General features: G+C 33.7%; 1 pseudogene; it reads left to right on the top strand.

The window, feature by feature from the left end:
* The first annotated feature begins 12111 nt into the window (after positions 1–12111).
* Positions 12112–18885, top strand: LOC149239578 (putative sodium/metabolite cotransporter BASS3, chloroplastic; annotated as a pseudogene).
* Positions 18886–19696: the final 811 nt, after the last annotated feature.

Below are 19696 nucleotides of genomic sequence, written 5' to 3'. Positions count from 1 at the left end.
ACACTCAAATACAACATTATGCAAAAACAAGCAGTAGCTTTAGTAAATGCTATCAAAGATTTCAGAGTCTATATTTTGTATTCTCACATTATTGCTTATGTTCCAAATTCAGTAGTTAAGGACATTTTGACACAAAATGGGCCTAAAGGGAAAAGAGGCAAATGGATTGCCACTATATTGGAATATGACATAGAAATAAAGCCTACTAAACTTATCAAAGGCCAAGGTTTAGCCAAACTCATGGTTAAATCGAACTGTCAGGCCCTAGATATTAATTTCATTGGTGCCCTTGATGATCAGGAAGAGATGGCGACTCCACAGATTAGTGAACCTTTTACAGATTCACCTTGGTATGAAGATATCATATTTGTATTACTAAACTTACAAGCTCCTCCTAGTTTAACAAGAAATAAAGCTAGATTTTTGAAAATGAAGTCATTAAAGTATTATATCATAGATAATGCTTTGTTTGGGAAAGACATTAGTGTTATTCTTTTGAATTTTTTACTTAAAGATGAAGCTGATAAAATTATGCAAGAATTTCATGCAAGAGATTGTGGAGGACACTTGTATTATAAGACTACTGCTGACAAAATTCTAAGGGTTGGTTTCTATTGGCCCACTCTTTTTGCAGATGTTAAAAAGAATGTGACCTCCTATCATAAGTGCTAGATATTTGAGGGAAAGAGAAAAAATTTACCCTTGCCTCTTAAACCAATCTCCACAGAAATGCCATTTCAACAATGGGGGTTAGACTTCATTGGATAAACACACCTAGCCTCCTCAACCTAACATAAGTGGATTTTGACAGCCACTGATTATTTTACCAAATGGATAGAAGCCATCCCTTCTAGATAAGCTATAGACTCTGTCATTATCTCCTTCCTAGAAAACAATATCTGTTAAGATTTGGATGCCCCCAAAAGCTCATTACTGATAATGCAGCTGCTTTTAAGTCCAAGAAAATGATATACTTTTGTAACAAATACCACATCACCCTTGGCCACTCCACTGCCTATTACCCTCAAGGTAATGGACTTGTAGAATCCTCTAACAAAAGCCTGGTCAATATCATTAAGAAATTATTGGAAGACAACAAAAAGACATGGAACAAAAAGTTGGTCAATGCCTTATGGGCAGACAGACTAACTACCAAGAAGTCCATTGGCACATCTCCCTATCAGTTAGTATATGGGATGGATGATGTTTTTCCATCCTCTTTGGGAGTGCCAGTGATGAAGATCATCCAAGAGTTGCAGGTAGAACCAAATGATATCCAAAGAAGGATAAATCAGACCATACACTTGCAGTAGACCAGAGAAGAAGTATATGTAAAATCACAAGTAATCCAGGAAAAAATCAAAAAGATATTTGATAAAAAGACCAAATTTGATGATTTTTACATAGGTGATAAAGTTCTTAAGTGGGATTCAAGAAGAGAAGACAAAGGAAAACATGGCAAATTTGACTTCTTATGGCAAGGGCCTTATGTCATTTATGGTTACAGGGGTAACAATGCTTTTTTCTTGAGAGATAAAGATGGATCAAATCTACCAAGAGGACCTATCAATGGTAGAATGTTGAAGCATTACTTTTCCACTGATTAACAATAGTTCATTTTACTTTACTCATTGTATATAACATTGCAAAGTTTAGATTGGATTGGATGGTGATCTTTTGAAGTTGAAGCTCGGAGAGAAGGCCCTTAGCTTTGAAGATTTCACCATCATAAGTATGAATAAGGCAGAAATCACAGAAGAATAGTTTACAGGGTAACTGCAGTCACAATTCAAAGGTTACCTATCTTAAAGTTCTTGACATTTCACCAGGAAATGCCATCCCCATGTGGAGCCACTGTTAGGGTCTTATAATAATAGGATTCATAATTTTGAATTGGCTATGGTTAGTCTTGTAATAGTGCACATACTTTCGCTTTCTGCAAAATGTTTTCCATGTTAAAAATTAAAAAATGTAAAGAGGGCATGTCCTAAAAGAAATATCAAAGGACAAAAAGAATAAGAAAAGATCAAAAAAGTTAATAGATATGAACTCCAAACAAAAATAGATCATGAAAGTGTGCAAGCTCAAGTGCCAATACTTTTTACTTTACAATTCAAAATAATGGTTGTGTGCAGCTTGTCATAAATGCCAAAGCCCATGATAGTCAAATATCTTAATCTCGACTAGTTCATTCTTTAAATTTCATGTTTATAGATAGAGAATAAAGATCTAGCCAAATTGTTTAATCTTGGCATATCAGTAGTTAGGTAGAGAAATAAAATGTGCTCAATAGCTTAATCTGAGCCATTGGAAGATATAAGGTTAGAATTAGTGATCTGATATTGATAAAAGGTATTATAGACTATGTGTGAAGTTGCCTATGTTACTTAGTGCAATGGATTGATAAGATTGCAAATAACATAGACACTTAAACAATTATAAAAAACACAATCAGACACATCAACACAAGCAAAATTGATAAAGGAGTTCACCAGACTTCCTGGCTACGTCTCCTGGTCCTAGCTTCCAGTGCTGACCTCTTTATTATGTCTTCAAATGGTTGTTACAGGTGTGAGCTCAAAAACAGAGTCTCAACACAGAAATGGAACTCACCACTATGTTCCACTCGAAACTTCGAGTCAAAATGAGCATACACACGACTGTACTGGTCACCCTGACCTCCAGACCCCCTGGAACAGTTCACAATACACTCCTTTGTCAACTTTTCTGTGTTATGGTGTTTATATAACACGTTTTAGTTACAAATTGCAATAAACGTGGAACAAATACATTTATAATAGAAACATGTTATAAATGAAAGGACTAGCAGGTGCGGGTGGACCCCAACCATCTAGCCTTTCCCCAGCACTGATCTCGAGAACAAACCATCTGACAGCTGTCGCGTCCCGCTCTTCAACTGATCTGGACAACCTGCACCATTGATCTATCCTCTGCCATCCGATGGCTATCGCGCGGTTTCACGCTCCAACTAGCACATTCGCTATTTCTCTGAAGGCACGCGATAAAGTGGTTTTCAGGAGGCTACGTGTCGAGCGCTGAGTGGAATCGCATGCTCCTGGTCTAAAACCACTTCCTTCCTTGAGGGCATGCGATAAACCATTTACCACCCTCCTGTCGGAACTCAAAGAGTTTAGCTCCTTTTTCATAATTTTATCACGTCCATTTTCCCAGATAACTTGCCTGCATGTTTCGACGCAATATGCGTTGATCTCCTCTCTTGACCATTGCTCCTCATCGCTTCAGGTCTGAACCAATCTCTGATTGCCACATCATCGTTTTCCCTGACATCATTAGGTACCTGCGACTCTTTCCTAGGTTGCCACATGTCTTGCTGACATAGGATTTGACTCTTTGACCTGAATCTTTGATTAGTCCTAATTTCCTTGTCCTAACTCAGATCTGATTGCGGTTTGCACAATTGGCTTCGTATTCACGAGCCCTTCAACATTTTTTCATTTCACCTATATTTGAAAACTTTTGATCTGGAGGCAATGCTGAATCCATTTTGGATCAATTAGATAGTTTGCTTTTCAAAAGAAAAAGGAAAGAAAGGGTCTGCTAGTTTAAATGCACCCAATAAAGTGAAGAAAAAATGTTAGGGTAAGTAAAGGGTAGGTAGAAGAAATGATGCAAAAATACAAGGTTGTCAAAGCATAAGCACATTTATCATGCTTAATCTTATGTTTAAGTGTGCATTAGCAGTTATAAAAGTGAAAGGATGTTCACAAGTTATTTTAATTAACTTCCCCTCATTTCATTTCACCCCCCGCTACATACTTACTAATTTCCCCATCATCCCATCATTTCTTAAGAAAATACCCTTTTCCCTTCATTTTGACCCTTACCCCTTGTTTTCACACGTTTCCCTAGAAAATTACCCTTCAAAGGTCATTTTCCCACCCAAAATCCCTTTCCCTAGTGTGAAACCCATTCCCCTTCGAAAAAATCATTTTGCCCTTATTAATTTCCCTATTTTATCTAAAAAACCCATAAAACCCCCCTTGTCCTAAGTTTTGTTTCCCCCCCCGCTTTATTTAATTAACTCCGCCATTCATATATTTCCTGATAAAACCCTTTTAACCGATAAAACCCCTTTATCCTAAGTTTTGTTTCTCCCTCACTTTATTTAGTTAACTCCGCAAAATTCACATTTTCCCAATATAAACCCGTTTAACTCACCACCCTTGGTGTGTTTAACAAACCCCACCACATTTTAAACCCGGGTCCCATTTTACTAAACCCGCTTATATTTAACCCCTATTTATATCATTAATTAATTACAATTAAGTGTAATTAATCGCCCAAGGCCCCATAAATCTTCGCCCTTATTCCCTCCGTGCATTTCCACTATGCGATAGCCGTTAGATCTTGCACCCCCAGATGTGATGGCGCACATCCATATCGCGTTGATTTCTCTTCCAAGCTTTACCCCCCCGAGAGCACATGAGATTCGCAGTGTTTCTTGGGCCCCTTTCGGTTATGTGGCAACTTTAGGTTAACTCGCGTGCTCTCATGGAAAAACCGCTCGACTTCCAAAAGCGGAGCGATGAAAATTAATATCGCCTCCCCATGTAGGTCGAAACCATCCACTGTTCAATATGAAATTCCGAACCAATTCTAGTTGTTACCCATTAAAACATTGAAGACCCTCATTTTCACTCTTTTCGCTCATTTTTCACTAAAAGCTGCCTAACCCTTCCTGTGCCACCTTGAGCCTCTGCAATGGAATTTCACCATTGATTACCTCTTGAACACGCTCCGAACTCTGTCCCACAGTTCTTCCCAATTCAATACAGCCTTCGGTCACCTCCTCGCAGACGTGGATTTTATTAACCAAATGTTTAGTTTTGCAGGTTATTAGCAGAACGGAAGCTTGCATAAATAGTTTTGATACTAGTTCCAAAACCTGTTTACTCCAAGATTCGCAGGGAAATGTATTCAAAAGGCTTTATTCAGAAGGAAAAGACAATTATCACAGAGCAGAAGGAAACAATTTACGTAGTAAATGTTAAACAAAGATGAAATCATTTTCACTAGCACAACAAAAGATTCTTACAAACTACTCTCCAAGAAACATTTTGTATTCTACATGTGTCTTTTAGTCAAAATCATTTTTACTAAAAACACAGAAGCATGAAAGAGTAAGTAATATTTACAGTAAAAGGTCAAAGTAAAATCAAGTGACAGAGCATTCATGGTAAAAGAAATACAGTTGAAAGACAAACAGAAGAGGCAGATGAAAGTGTATCAGATGAAAGGTCATAAGTAAATATGACATCGAACATGAAGGCCAAACAACCAAGCAGCTTAAAGGGCAAAAGATCAAAAACTAAAAGACAGCAGAACCTAAATAGTAGGGACATTAAACAATAGTTCAATAGCTATCTCTATCTTCTTGCATGAAGATATTTCTTTTTCCTAGGTTAGTTCTCAATGCAGTTTGAGATATTTTGTAAGTTATTTTTTATAAATACTTCATAATTCGAAGTATTGAGTGTGGATTTCTATACATTTGTAGAGTTATTTTGATCTCAAACCTAAGGGTTATTGTAGCAATTTTCAAGTCAACAAACTGGAGCAAGTAATAAAAAGATTGCACTACAGGATTCATGAGATGAGTTATTGTAGTGAAATATCTTCTTTGTCTGATTTTGTTACTTTCTTATGTGTTTCATAAACTTAAATGTTATCTAAATTTGAATGAATTAACTAGAAATTTAACTCAGAATTTGTTTAAGTACACTCTATTTTGCACAGTTAATCATTTATATGTTTTCCTCTGATATCTGGATTTGAGAACCCTTAATTGCTCTCCCATCCCGGTTGACCTCTTGCATTTCTCTTCATAATCCGGCCTAGGGAACCCTTAATTTCTCCCTGGATCCGATTGGAAACCATTTCACCATCAAGCCTTTGAGATCTGTAGTAACTCCTCTATCTTGCCCTGTAGACACTGTTTTTAGAACTTAATCTAGTCCTGTTTGTCTGACATTTGACCCCATAGCCCAATGGTAAAATACAACCCTTTTAATCTAAGTAAGTGATCCCACCACCCAAATTCAAATAAAAAACCCAAGCACAATCATAACTAGCCTAAAATCAATTAACTAAAACAAAGTTAAATCAAAAAAAGAGAGCCCTCTCTGAGATTAGGAAGGCTAGATCCTGATCTCCAAAGTTGGTTTGTGATTACCTCTATCATTTCTTTTTCTGATAACTTAGAAGAAAGTTTGGAGTGATAACAGACACGACCTCTCATTTTCTCAACCAAGCAAGAGAAGGTCTTATCTTTCTTCCTTTTTTATTTCTATTCTTCTTAGAGTACGCATGTGTGAGAAGAGGATGAATTTGATCAGATTCTAGAAGTCGCACATGTGATACATTAACTAACTCGGATGACAAGAAGCTGAATGAGTTTATCAATGATTTAATCGATTTATTTCACTGGGCATTGACCATAGAATAGGTTGAGTTTGACCACAAAATAGGGCAGAGTTAACCACATGTTTGGTTGTAGGTTTGACCAGAGGTCGTTGAGTATTGGGCCAACTTTGGCTAGGCTAAATTTTGACTACATATTTGAGATTTTGATGTTTTGACCAATGTTGATTTGCTGATTTTTTTGACTAGGTTTGAAAGTTATTTGTCTTGGCTTATTGGTGGAAATTTCTATACAAATTGTTGATTTGTAAACCTTGCTAAAGAATAATTTCTCCTAATGAAAAGTTGTTGTCTTTTCTCCATGGAAAATTTTAGGGGCTAGTATTCGCAGATGGACTAATTTTCCATGAATTTTCCAAAAAAAAGATTCGCTAATTTCCATTTTTTTATAAAAATGATTCGCCCAAATTTTACAATATAAAATTATTTTACCTTAAAAATCTTCAATGTTATATAAAGAGCATATATAAAATAATTATAAATTTGAATTTTTTTACAAATACATCAGTAAACATTTTATAGTTTGCATATTAGGGATTGGTGAGATTCGCCAATGTTTTTAAACTTCAAGATAATTTTCCATCCTTAAAATTTTCCCTGGTTTTCTCCCATGGCTAGGTTTCCTAGTGAAAATATTGTTTCTATTGTGCATGGTTGTCTCTCTATTACCTTTACTATTTTTCTCTTCATTTATTGTGATATTTTTTGAAGTGTAATTGCTTAATGATATCAATGGCATAAGAATATTGTGTGAAAATCATTAATAAGTAATTATGTGGCCGAAAATAGTATTCCACTATGTATCTTGTATAAAAATCAGCAATGAAAGTATCAGAAGAAACTTGCTTCCATTAAGGCAACATATTCATTAAAGTAGAAGAGCTTATTCCCTAATTGAGAAGTTCTCCAATGCAATCAAATAACACCTTATTGCACCAAAACCTTTCAATAGCTTAATTTTTAGCTTGCTTGTTTTTCACTTTCACCTACATTTTTTTAAGTGTATTTTCTTCATTGATAACAAAAAATTGATACTAATTCACCCATTGATGGTAGAAGTATTGTTTAGAATGTTTATTATAACACTACAAATTTAATTTACTATTTTTTTGTATTTAGTATTTGTTTCAAGAGTTAACTTTAAAGTTGGCATAATTAGTATCAACCTTGGCACCCAAATTTGTGTGTAACTTAGTCCCAAATAATGAATTAAAGTGGAAACTACCTTCTTTCATTGTGCTCTCCTCCTGTCGTGATGTGCACTCTCTTACCATTCTTATATATTCAACACTTTTATCTCTCTAATGCATCAGCTTCCTTTGCTCATATGGTCTTTAGTTGCTTTATTGTATCCCTTAACTTATTCCCTAAGGCCATTTGTTGGTCAGCCCCTAGTCACCCCATTGTTCATAAAGAAATGCAACCGCTCATTGTGTCAGATTCCAACGACATAACTCGTTGTCACACAATAACATTTTTATCTAGGTAAATAGTGATATCAATTATTTCCCTCACAATCCCTTGAAAATTTCACTCTCGATTGTGTTGTATAACTAAGTACCCTCTATAGAAAACTAGAGAACATAACCTTCAATACACTATTCATCCAAAATTTTATTACACATGAGACCTTATTGCTTACATAGCTTAGCATTTGAATTAATTTAGGAGTCCAATTGTGTGGTACCATAGGGCACTATTTTTATATTTCCTTGGATAGTATTTGCAACTACTCAACCAAAACAATCAAGAACTTAGCAAAGAAAATTTCATGAAAATATTTAAAGGCATACCTTTGCAACCATTGCTCAGGATTGATTCACTAATTTTTGGTCTACTCTACTACAATTTTTTGTTCCATCATCTATACCCATTGTTGTATTTCTTCCTTGGTAGGGCTCCACATCCCCTTAAGTTGCAAATATTAGTACCTACAATAGATTCATTTGTTGGAGAGCAGTGGGAAGAACAAGGTTCAAAATTAATTAGCCAACAAAACCCTCAGACAATGTCCGTTTCAACATCACCTGTGAGCAGATGAAGTCTCACCTAAGGCATCTATGATGGATTTCAAGAACCTAGACAATTCTACAGTGATGAAGGAGGCATGGATCCTACATTATCACTATTATATTCAACATAGCATTACCCCTATTACTCATAAAAATAAATTGAGTTACCCTTATTTTGTGCAATAAACCCATCCTTAAAAAACATTCAACATAATCATAACATAGGAAGCAGAAAATTTGTCACGCAATGCATAAACACAAAACATATCCCAAAATAGAACATTTTATTATAACTATAAACTCTTTATTACATACTCAACTATTACATCTCACTGGCCTAATAATTCAATATTACAATGAGAGATGACATATCAAAACAATACACACTCAAAAAATACACAACTTGAAAAATATGCAAAAAAATCACTACTTTCCCTTTGTAATCTTAGGCTATTTATAGTTTTACAATTAGGTGTAAGATGACCCAAGAACCCCATTTTACTATGGGAATTAAATATTACCATGTAGAAATCCCTACAAAATAAGCCTAAATACTTTCCTTATTTTTCCCCTTTTTGCATGCTAACCCTTAGCTGACCTTTCTATGTAGTACCTTTTTGCACTATGCTACTCTACACGGATCCAAAATCTTGTACTCCAAACTACTGCTCCAAGAAGATATTTAGGGAAACTTAATATTTGAGTATTCTATTAGTATTGTATAGGATTTGTGTATTTGTACATTATGTATTAATTGGAACAAATAAATTTCAAGCATTCAAAGTGCCAGTGCTCTTTGGAAATATTCATATTCTAAGTGATGTGTGAGGAAGTAGATCATGGAGTGAATGGTGTGAATGGTGTCATTAAAGGCACTCAAATAGTTTCATTTTTTTGTGTAGAGGAGAGGGCCATAAGTTTGTACAACCAAAAGTGTGATGATCCTTTGAAAAGTGGAATTCAAATAGGAAATTATGAGTGGTACCAATGTTGATTTCTCAATTCTCCTTTTGCTTTCAATGTATGCAATTATCGTCTTGGTAAAGGGATTGGATATTGGAAGAGTGAAAACTTGGTAGACTACGTAGATTACAACAATGGGTCTAAATATTTTGTAGTGAATCATCTTGCTTATAAATTAGAATTGGAGAAATGCCACCTACAATGACTAATGAAGCCACACTAGTAGTGTTGCTTCCACAATAGTATGTTTGGACAAGAGAATTAATATCAATGCTAAAATAAATTCTAGTGTGGAAGATGTTAAGGCTATGGGGAAAATAAGCAATGTCTCAAATAAGATCAAATCAATGTTGTTAGTACCTAAGCAAATTATTTCACCTTTTACTAAAGAATACTATGTGTTGGCCACCATCGGCGACATATGCCAATTTTTGGAGCTTCTCTCTCACTTCGAGATGTGAAACTCATTTATGTAAACCTTTTTGTGTAGTACCTAAGCAAATTAACCAATGTAAGAACATTAGTCATTAATGACATGTACTTTTATACATAATCCTTATAGATTTTTAAAGTTATTAGCAAAGCGACTGAAATTGAAATTAAGAAATAGAAACACTATAAGCACAAAAGATTTGACAATTAAAAAGTTCTCACTAACAAATATATTATCATAGTATATATACTTATGTACATGCTTTTATTTTTACTAGTAAAAAACACTTAAAACACTATCTCTCCATAAAATAAGTTAATGATCTTTCACACTTCTCCATGTTATTCTTCAAACCAGGTTATATGTCATCCAAAAAAAATTAATTATTATTTTAATCATATTAAAAACCAAAATACTATAAATGGTCATGATGAATTGAAATATTTAATAGTAACTAAAATATTTTTATATCTTTTTATTCTTTATAATATAATGTTTTATCTTCCCACTGTAAATAAAATAAAAGATATATTTTTTATTATAAAGCATGTAAAGTATTTATTACGTTTTTTCCAATATTCCACCACCTCTCCCATGAGTGTAGGGTAAGTAAAGATATCGGGGAAGGATTATTATATGAGCTATGTTCTAAATTATCAATAAATAATCGTTTCGATCAACCATTATAAAAAACCTAAAGTACTTTGAATGCCCATGGTTACCTTACAAGCTAGCAATAAAGTACTTTTTGTATTTTTTTTGTCTGGTAATCCTCTTTCTCTCCACACTACTTAATACATTAACCATTAACCATTTATGGATACCATCCCATTCATTTGAAGGTACATATTCCAAAGGCTTTTTCTTTGGCTAGCTTTATATAGTGAAGGGGAACATGCAGTCAATGGGCATTGAAACTGGGTTGGAGTAATATCACCACCACTAACAATTGACATTTTTTTAGTAAAGTGATGTTGAGAAATAAATTGTGCTACATTCATGTGTAAGTTCTAACTTTTTAACATGTTATGCTTTGTACTTTCATTACCACCACTAACAATTGACATTTTTTTAGTAAAGTGATGTTGAGAAATAAATTGTGCTACATTCATGTGTAAGTTCTAACTTTTTAACATGTTAATGCTTTGTACTTTCATTTTTCCTTTGCTTATTCATGGTTTAACAAACTCTTGTTCTTCTGGGTTAGTCACGAGAAATAAATTGTGCTACATTCATGTGTAAGTTCTAACTTTTTAACATGTTAATGCTTTGTACTTTCATTTTTCCTTGGCTTATTCATGGTTTAACAAACTCTTGTTCTTCTGGTTTAGTCACGATCTTTTCATTATTACGTGGTTAGTTAGCTTCTTGTGGATGATTTATCACTCCATAAATGGTATAAAAATGCGCTATTCTAAAACGGGTCAAATGGACCACTGATGGACTAGTGTTCACAGAAAACACAGGGTTAAGTTGCACTTGCATATTTAATAATAGTAAATTAAGGAATTTATAAATGGAGTTATTTTTAGTGTGGTTTTTTGGATTTTTTAGTGTGGAAAATTTTGAGGTGAAATTTTGTAGTGTTGGAATTAGGTGGAAAATTTCGAGGTGAAATCTTGATTTGTGTTATTTAAACTAGTTTTTTTAACTGTATATATAGATTCAGCACCCTGAAAAACCCCTGGAGCATTTCGATTGTGCAATGTTACCCATCAAACTTTTCATTTTTATAAATTCGTGTTAAATTTTAGAAAAATTAAACTAGAAAAACCCACTAAAATAACTTCCAAAAAAACCTCACTAAAAACAACTCGTTTATGAATTTATTTATGAATTTCATTTATAAATTCAGTTTGGGAATTATAAATGCAATCATGTGGCAGTGGGAATTGTAATTATATCGGAGTTGTCTTTAGTGATACTTTTTGGAAGCTTTTCCGGTGGGTTTTTCCAGTCAAATTTCTCTAAAATCCGACAGCAATTTATTGAAATCGTAAGTTTGATATCTAATCTCTGCACAATCAAAGCGTTCTAGGAGTTTTTCAGGGCGCTGAATCCAAATATGCAGTTAAAAAACCATTTTAAATAATACAAATCAAGATTTAACCTCAATTTTTTCCGGCGGATTCTGTCACCGGAATCTCCAAAAAGTTGCACTAAAGACAACTCCAATTATATCCATCTGCATTCCTCTCTCACAGCTTAGCTATTGATAACAGCACCATCAACGCCATACCTATGGAGTCGTCGTCTTCTTCGTTATCCATCGAGATTCCCGGTAGGCTAAGAGTCTACGAAGACGGAACGGTTGAGCTTGCTAGACAAGGGTAGCGTTCCCCCTTCTTCACAGCTTGGTAATGAATCCATCGAAGGAGTAGCATCCAAGGACGTGGTCATTGATCCTCTAACAGGCGTCTTTGTTCGTATTTTCCTCCCTCCCCTCGAGGTGAAGAATGGAAAATAAAAAGTTCCAGTACTTGTCTACTTTCATGGAGGGGGTTTCTGTCTGGGATCAGCTGTCTGGCCAGGTTATCACAACCATGACCGTGAATTGGCTTCAGAGGCCAAGGCGATAAGTGTGTCGGTGGAGTACAGGAGGGCGCTCGAGCATCGCCTCCCTGCGGAATATGACGATTGTTTCGGTGTCCTTGAATGGCTCAACCACCAAGCAGAGGGAGCTGAGGGTGTGCGCATCGATCTGTGGCTCGCTTCCCACACAGATTTCAACAAAGTGTTCTTGGCTGGTGACAGCGCTGGAGGCAACATCATCCACCAGATGGGAATACTTGCGAGTGAAAGGAATTTGGATGCGCTGCGTTTACCAGGGTCCATTCTGGTTCACCCCGGATTTTCCTGGCTCTATCCTTATTACAGTTATCTATCAATATTTTTCCGACAAGTTAATAGTGTATTGCTGATCAGTTCACATGTCAAAAATATCTATAAATTATAGATATATGAGTGTTGAGAACCTCAAATTTCTTGTTATATAGGTTTTTTTAATGGTATAATTTGAAAAAAATGTTGTCATTTCAAAAAAATTTAATCTTATTTGAATTAGTAAAGTTTTGATTAAAATAAATTTAGATTATATTTTGTATACTTTTTCAATTGTTAAATTGTTTTTTTAAATACATAAATTTATTGTTACATTGGTTTTTTAAATACATAAATAGATGGAATATTTTGAAAATCTTTTAGTGCATTTGGATTATTTAAGCAACACAATTTAAATTTATAATTTTAACAAATTTTTGCTAAATTTTAAATAAAATTGAACAAAACATAGAAATGAAAAAAGAGGGCCGAGGAATTGCCCGGACGGTCAAAAGTGGCAGGAATCCAAGCAAAAGAATTTCAAAAAATCTTGTAGAGACAGTGTTTGAATCGTGTTTTTGATGGTGGAAATGGATTCAGCACCATCAAAAACATCTAGTACACCTAAAATTTTGAAATTTAACAACTATAACTTGAATTTACAAAAATCCTTGCCGTATTTTCTCTAAATATGACCGGAATTTCCATAACTTTCCAGGCTATTCCTCCGACTCAACATGAAAAAATACTAAAATATAAAATAATAAAAAAACTTAAATATTTTAAAATATGTTAAAGAATTAATTTTTTTTAATTTCACTATATAATATATGCATTGATATTGAGATATTTTAATATAGGCATTGAAATATTTCATTTTCTATATTAAAATGGTTTGAATGTTACTAATATATTTATAAATATAAATTAATATTTCTTGTAATAAAAAATATTTTATTTATAACACATTAAATATTTCTATTTTTATTTTTATTATGGCGGATGTTATTAATATAAATATAAGTTAATATTACTTAATATTGCAATCAAAAATATTTTATTTATAACATATTAAATATTTTTATTTTTATCAAGCTTTAAGGCGTTTCCTGTGAAAAGAACTTCCCTCCCATGGCACTTGTGATTTCTTAAACGATTTTGGTGTTAGACCATTAAAATATTCTATGCCATAAAATTGAAAACCGATATTAATTAGTTATGAATTTGAACGTACAAGCATCATCTCCCACAATCAAAGAATAAATGAATAAATGTCATTATCTGCATAGCCAGAGCTTGGATTGGGGTTGGAATTCTATCAAGTGAAAATCACAAATTTTCACATTCGGGCCATCATTAGATTCCAGTTTAATCTGAATTGGTTTCAGATATTTTTCGATTGTTTGGAGAGGATCTAAGATTGTTTATTGGGATCAGATATCGTAAGCAGTTCAGAGTCCGGTTCCTCTAACTCTACCTGTAGCAGCTTTTCCAAGCCTTCGATCGGCTAAATGAGCGTAGGAGCTGTATGAAAAGTTCTAGCAATACAAGGCTCGCAACGGACGTTTGCCTCGCATTGGCGTCATGAATTCGTTAATTAAATTTCCTGCGAGGAGAAGAATCGAAAGATTCTAAAAAGGATCGTTGGATGAAAGAGGCTCTGAAGGACAATGGCGGAGAGGGCGAGATCTCAATCGTATTCTGGTTATTCTGGTTATAGTTACCACAAGGAATTTTTATTGTACAATTTTTTTAAATATTAGAAGTTCCTCAATGAACTTATATATAAGCTATATAACAATACGAAAATTAGTAAATTTTATTATTGACCTAATATAAATTAATATTATATATACATAGTTTTCATTATATAGTTTTTATATAGTTTTTTTTAATATGTTTTTTTTTAAATGCAAAGTTTTGAACTCAATGGTTTTGAGATTTGGATTTTTTTTACTTTTATCTAATATATTTATAATATTTTAAATTAATTATATAAATATAAATAATTAAGATAATTTGTATTTATTTTTTTAATTATTTTTTTAAGTTCATAAAATAAAAAGTTAAGGCTTAACCATAATTATGTTGTAAGGTGTTTTCTCTGAGAACAACTTCCTTCTTTATGTTATAAGGCATTCTTTTTTAGAACAACTCCCCTATGTTCATTTATGGATCTTTTTTTCACAATCAAATACACTTGTTAGACGATTGAAATTTCATCCATTGTTTAATCTCACCACTTTCGGTTGACTCTTATTTATTCGGTTTTTTATATTATTTAGTTTCTATGAATTGTTTGTCAATTCCTATTTATTTGTTTTCTATATTATTTAGTTTCTATAAATCAGTCGAGGATCACCTGAAGAATTCTTCATTTGCTCAAGGCGTGTAGGCATTAAAGGGTTTTTAGGCATGAATACGTTGCAGGAAACCCTCCATTGGGCACCTTGTCTAGAATTATTATAGAGGCCAAATTCGTTGACCAACTTAAGGCCAAGGCAAATAAATTGTGTTGGAATTTCAACATTGAATGTGTTTACTTAACAAACAACCACCATTAGATAGGATGCATTTTATATTTAGTTTTTATAAATCGGTTGTGGGTCACCTGAAGAATTCTTCATTTGCTAAAGGCATGTAGGCATTAAAGGGTTTTTAGCCATGAATACGTTGCAGGAAATCCTTCATTGGGCACCTCATCTAGAATTATTATAGAGGCCAAATTTGTTGACCAACTTAAGGCGAAGACAAATAAATTGTGTTTGAATTTCAACATTGAATGTGTTTACTTAGCAAACAACTACCAATAGATAGGATGCATTTTATCTTGGAAGTGGACTTTGCAGAATGAGGAGGTGGAAATGAGAACACCTTGCTTTAATGGTGTTGGAAATGAGAACACCTTGCTTTAATGGTGTTGATCTTGAAAGCCTCTTAAATGAAGCTAAAATTCTTGTTGGAAGATTTATTAAGTCTTATTGTTGTTTCTATCCCTCAACACTTTCTAAAAATTCTAGGTTACCATCAATTTTTTTTAATTTCAAGGAAGTCATTACTCTGAGGATTTTGTGATATATAAACTTGATCATGATATCCATTAGTATTGTGTGCTACTTATTTGCCATTAAAGGATCTCCATTTGTGGTAATTCGTGATTGTCCAAAAGAATCCCTTTGTTAATATGATCTTAAGTTTTTTCCTTGTAGCTTATGATCATACCAATTTTGCAATTGCAACTTGTTTAAACTAATAATGGATGGAAGCTAAAGGTTCCTTTCTTCCATTTGGCTGACTTGTTCATGGTTGCAAAGTATTCTTGGCTTCTTAATTTACTAGTGATATTTGATCGTTTTATGAAATTCAGGTTTGAAGGGTACATAACTATGTTGAGACGATTGATAGTGACATGCTATTAAATTAGTTTAATTTCCATAATTAAATTAAACTATACCTTTTTCAACCAGTATCTATTAAAGAGAAAAATGAGAAGATTTCGATCAGGTATCCCATAATTGCACAATTAAATTTAGTTAGTGATTCACTAATAATGTAATGTAAACTGAATATAGGTAAATAGTGAGGTGGTATTCAATTAATTTGATTTCCTTAATTAAATTAAACTATACCTTTTTCAACAAGTATCTATTAAAGAGGAAGAAGAGAATATTTCCAACAACTATTGATGTAGTGCACAGTTATATTTAGGCAGTAATATAATACTTTTGGTTGATGGAATAGAACCATAAAGCCACGACGATGCAATGACATTCTTGTTTTGCAGGATAAGAGATCATAAAACATACCACCTTCACATCCATGGTGGCCACGATGCTTTCTGTGTGCAGTACTAATAATTATTGTTTTCTTGTTAAGGTGGTTTCACTAATTGTGAATTTATCACCACGGGACTCAAGCCAAAATTCTCTTTTCCTCCTCAACTGTTGTTTTCTTGTCAAGGTAGTTTCATTGATTGTGAATTTATCACCACAGGACTCAAACCAAAATGCTCTTTTCCTCTTCCTCCAGGCCTCAAAACCTCATTCGTTCTTTCCAAGATAGATGGCTTTTCACTTGCCATCCGATCAACAACAATTGGAACCTTATGGGTCGGTTCTAAACTCTATGGGGAGCTCATATGGAGCTAGCCTTCCAACTCCCAGGTCCCTAATCCAAAAGCACCAGAGCTGGAAAATAACTTTGCAGATTTGCAACGACTGAGGCTGGACTTTGGCTCCAACACCTTCAAAGCCTTAATCGAGCTTATAATGGGACTGGAAGAGTTTCGGAGAAACATTTTTGCAGAGCATAAAAATAAAAAGGAAGATGAAAAATGCTAATAGCCTATGAAACTCAGTTAAAAATAATTTTCTTTCAGCTCAAAATCAAGGAACATAACAGTGTTATATGGAATAGTACCACCAATTGGATCTGTTTAAGGTCTATAAATTCACATGACTAAACAATTATTTCCAAAAAACTCTCATATTTTTATAATTGATTGATAAGACTTACTTCATCTATGCTCTTAAGCTATTTATGCAAGGGAACCCTTTTGAACCTATATCTTCTTGCCATTTGAATTGCTCTATGAAGTTTCCCTTGGTAAGAAGGTCATTTTTTTATGAGAATTTTCTTTGGAATGAGTTTTTCCACATTTCATGTAAACTTGCTCAATAAAATATAATTTAGAGAAGTTCCTTGTTATTTTCTAATTCTTTTAGCTACTAATGATGTTCTTGATAAAATTTATACTTTTGCAAGAGAAATACATTTTTTCTTGTATAAATAAAATACTAGAAACTATGACTCATTGTAGACATTTTATATTTGATAGGAAAGACCTCCTATCTAAGAGCTTTAGTTGTGTGATAAAATTTATTTTTATGATCTTGGAAAGGAACACGTTACTACGAGAATTGGGCTTATAAACTCTTTGGTTGGGATAATTTTTCTCTTTTTCTAAAGAATCCCTATTGTTCCATGCAAATGCTGAATTTGGCACTTGGTTGAATGCCCTTTTATGTTACAGGCCTTTGCCCCTAACTATTTGGTATTTGGCACAATATTTGTTGAAATCTATCTTGGGCCTATTGATGGCAAGAGATTTTGGTACACCCCCAATTTCTGTTGTCGGTTTCATTGTTACAACATGTGTTGCTCATGCTCAGTTGTCAACTTATGTAAGTTATTTGAGAAAGGGAGATGTGGCACTAACCATTGTCTTAACTTGCTTGACAACTATATCATCTGTAACCATTACGGTTGTGTTGACTAGTCCTCTGATAGGTTCTGTGGTACTAGTGGATGCAATAGCAATATTCAAGTCAATACTATAAGTATATTATAAAGCCATGATAATTACTTTCTCCTTATCTACAAACTTTTATAGATATATAACCTCTCTTACTAGTATTCATGTGTTCTTGGTTTTTTAGATTCCTGTGGCCATGGGTCTAGTCTTGTATACCTATGCCAAAGATTTTATCTATATATTCATGCCATTGATGGACATGGTCTGCACATCACTCTTCATTGGAACCCCACTTGTACTAAATCAAAGTGAGGTTATATCCATGGAAGGCTTCCAATTAGTGCTTCCTATACTATCATTCCATACTTTTTCGTTCGTGATTGGCCACTGGGTGGCCAAATTGCACCTGATAAGGTGAATAAGGTGGTTTCCAATTCATTTGAATTTAATTTAATTTATTTCATTCATACTTTTTCTTTGCGACATGCAGTCCTCTTTGAATTAATTGATGCATTATTCTTTCATTTTCTTCTTTTATGCATTTTCATATGAAAGGCACGTGATCTACTAGAGAAATCATGGATACCAATGGTCTCTATTTCATACACCATCTCTTTATTATTTAATACTTTCACCATTGAAGTCTGCATTTCTTAGACAAACCAATAGAGTTTGAGACGAAAAATTAATAGGCTTTGTATTGTCTTGGTGGAACACAACTGACTGATTGTTTCTTATTGTTCAATAGACAAGAAGAGAATGTTCGTAGAACTATTTCACTTTGCACTAGAATGCAGAGATCTACCCTTAATGTACTATTAGCCACAGAGTTCCTTGGATCATTTTAAGGCAAAGGATCCAGAATCAAACACATGCCTACCAAAATTTTGACACAACTAGGCACTTCTTTCAATGTAGAAAGTAGTAATGCATACTCCTAAAGAAGAACCAGTGAAAAATATTGTACCTTCCACCACACAGCATATACCTACCAACACAACTTATTCATACTATAAAAGTGATCCAATAAATCTCCATGTATTCATACAATAAAAGTAATTGAATCAATCTCTGTGAATTAAGTATGTTGTATTAGTAATTTTATCATGTATATCCATTTGTGCCATTCCAAGCCAGACATGAAAACATAATAGAATAATGGGTTTAATCTTCACTATATAATATTGAAGGAGTAACTAGAAATTCTGTCGTCAGTCCAACTTAAGAGTAAATGTAGTTTGTTAGGACTAGCTTGGCTCACTGAAAAATCCCTAAGACTAGTAAAACTAAATGGGGAATCTTATTCCTTTTGAACATTACCACAGTGATTTTGGCTAATACAAAGCTCTAACAATATCAGGGAGAAATTCCTTCAACATGTGTATGCAATTTGAATACCATGGCTTAACAATAAAATTGAGTAATGGAGATGATTAGCATACCTAAGAAATTTATAATGGAATATGAACTAAGGTGGAAATAATATGGTTTCTCTGCTATATTGGACTCTGCTAGGGTAGCATAAATTTACAACTCGATAACTTGTTGATTGGTTTAATTTGTACTTGAAGGGGGTTTTGGATATGTTCATAAATGTATATTTCCCAATGGCCAAGATGTAGTTGTTAAACAGCATAAACTTGTAAGCTCTCAAGGTGATTTGGAGTTTTTTTCGGAGGTGGAATTTTTGAGTTGTGATCAACATCATATTGTTGTGATATTGATCAGGTATTGCGATAATTTCCGGTATCT

Source organism: Pinus tabuliformis, chromosome 8 (assembly GCF_031772625.1).
Source record: "Pinus tabuliformis cultivar Carrire ecotype Pingquan chromosome 8, CPIR1, whole genome shotgun sequence".
NCBI lineage: Eukaryota > Viridiplantae > Streptophyta > Pinopsida > Pinales > Pinaceae > Pinus > Pinus tabuliformis.
Note: the sequence above shows the minus strand (reverse complement) of the source record. Positions and strands in the feature narration are given on the sequence as shown.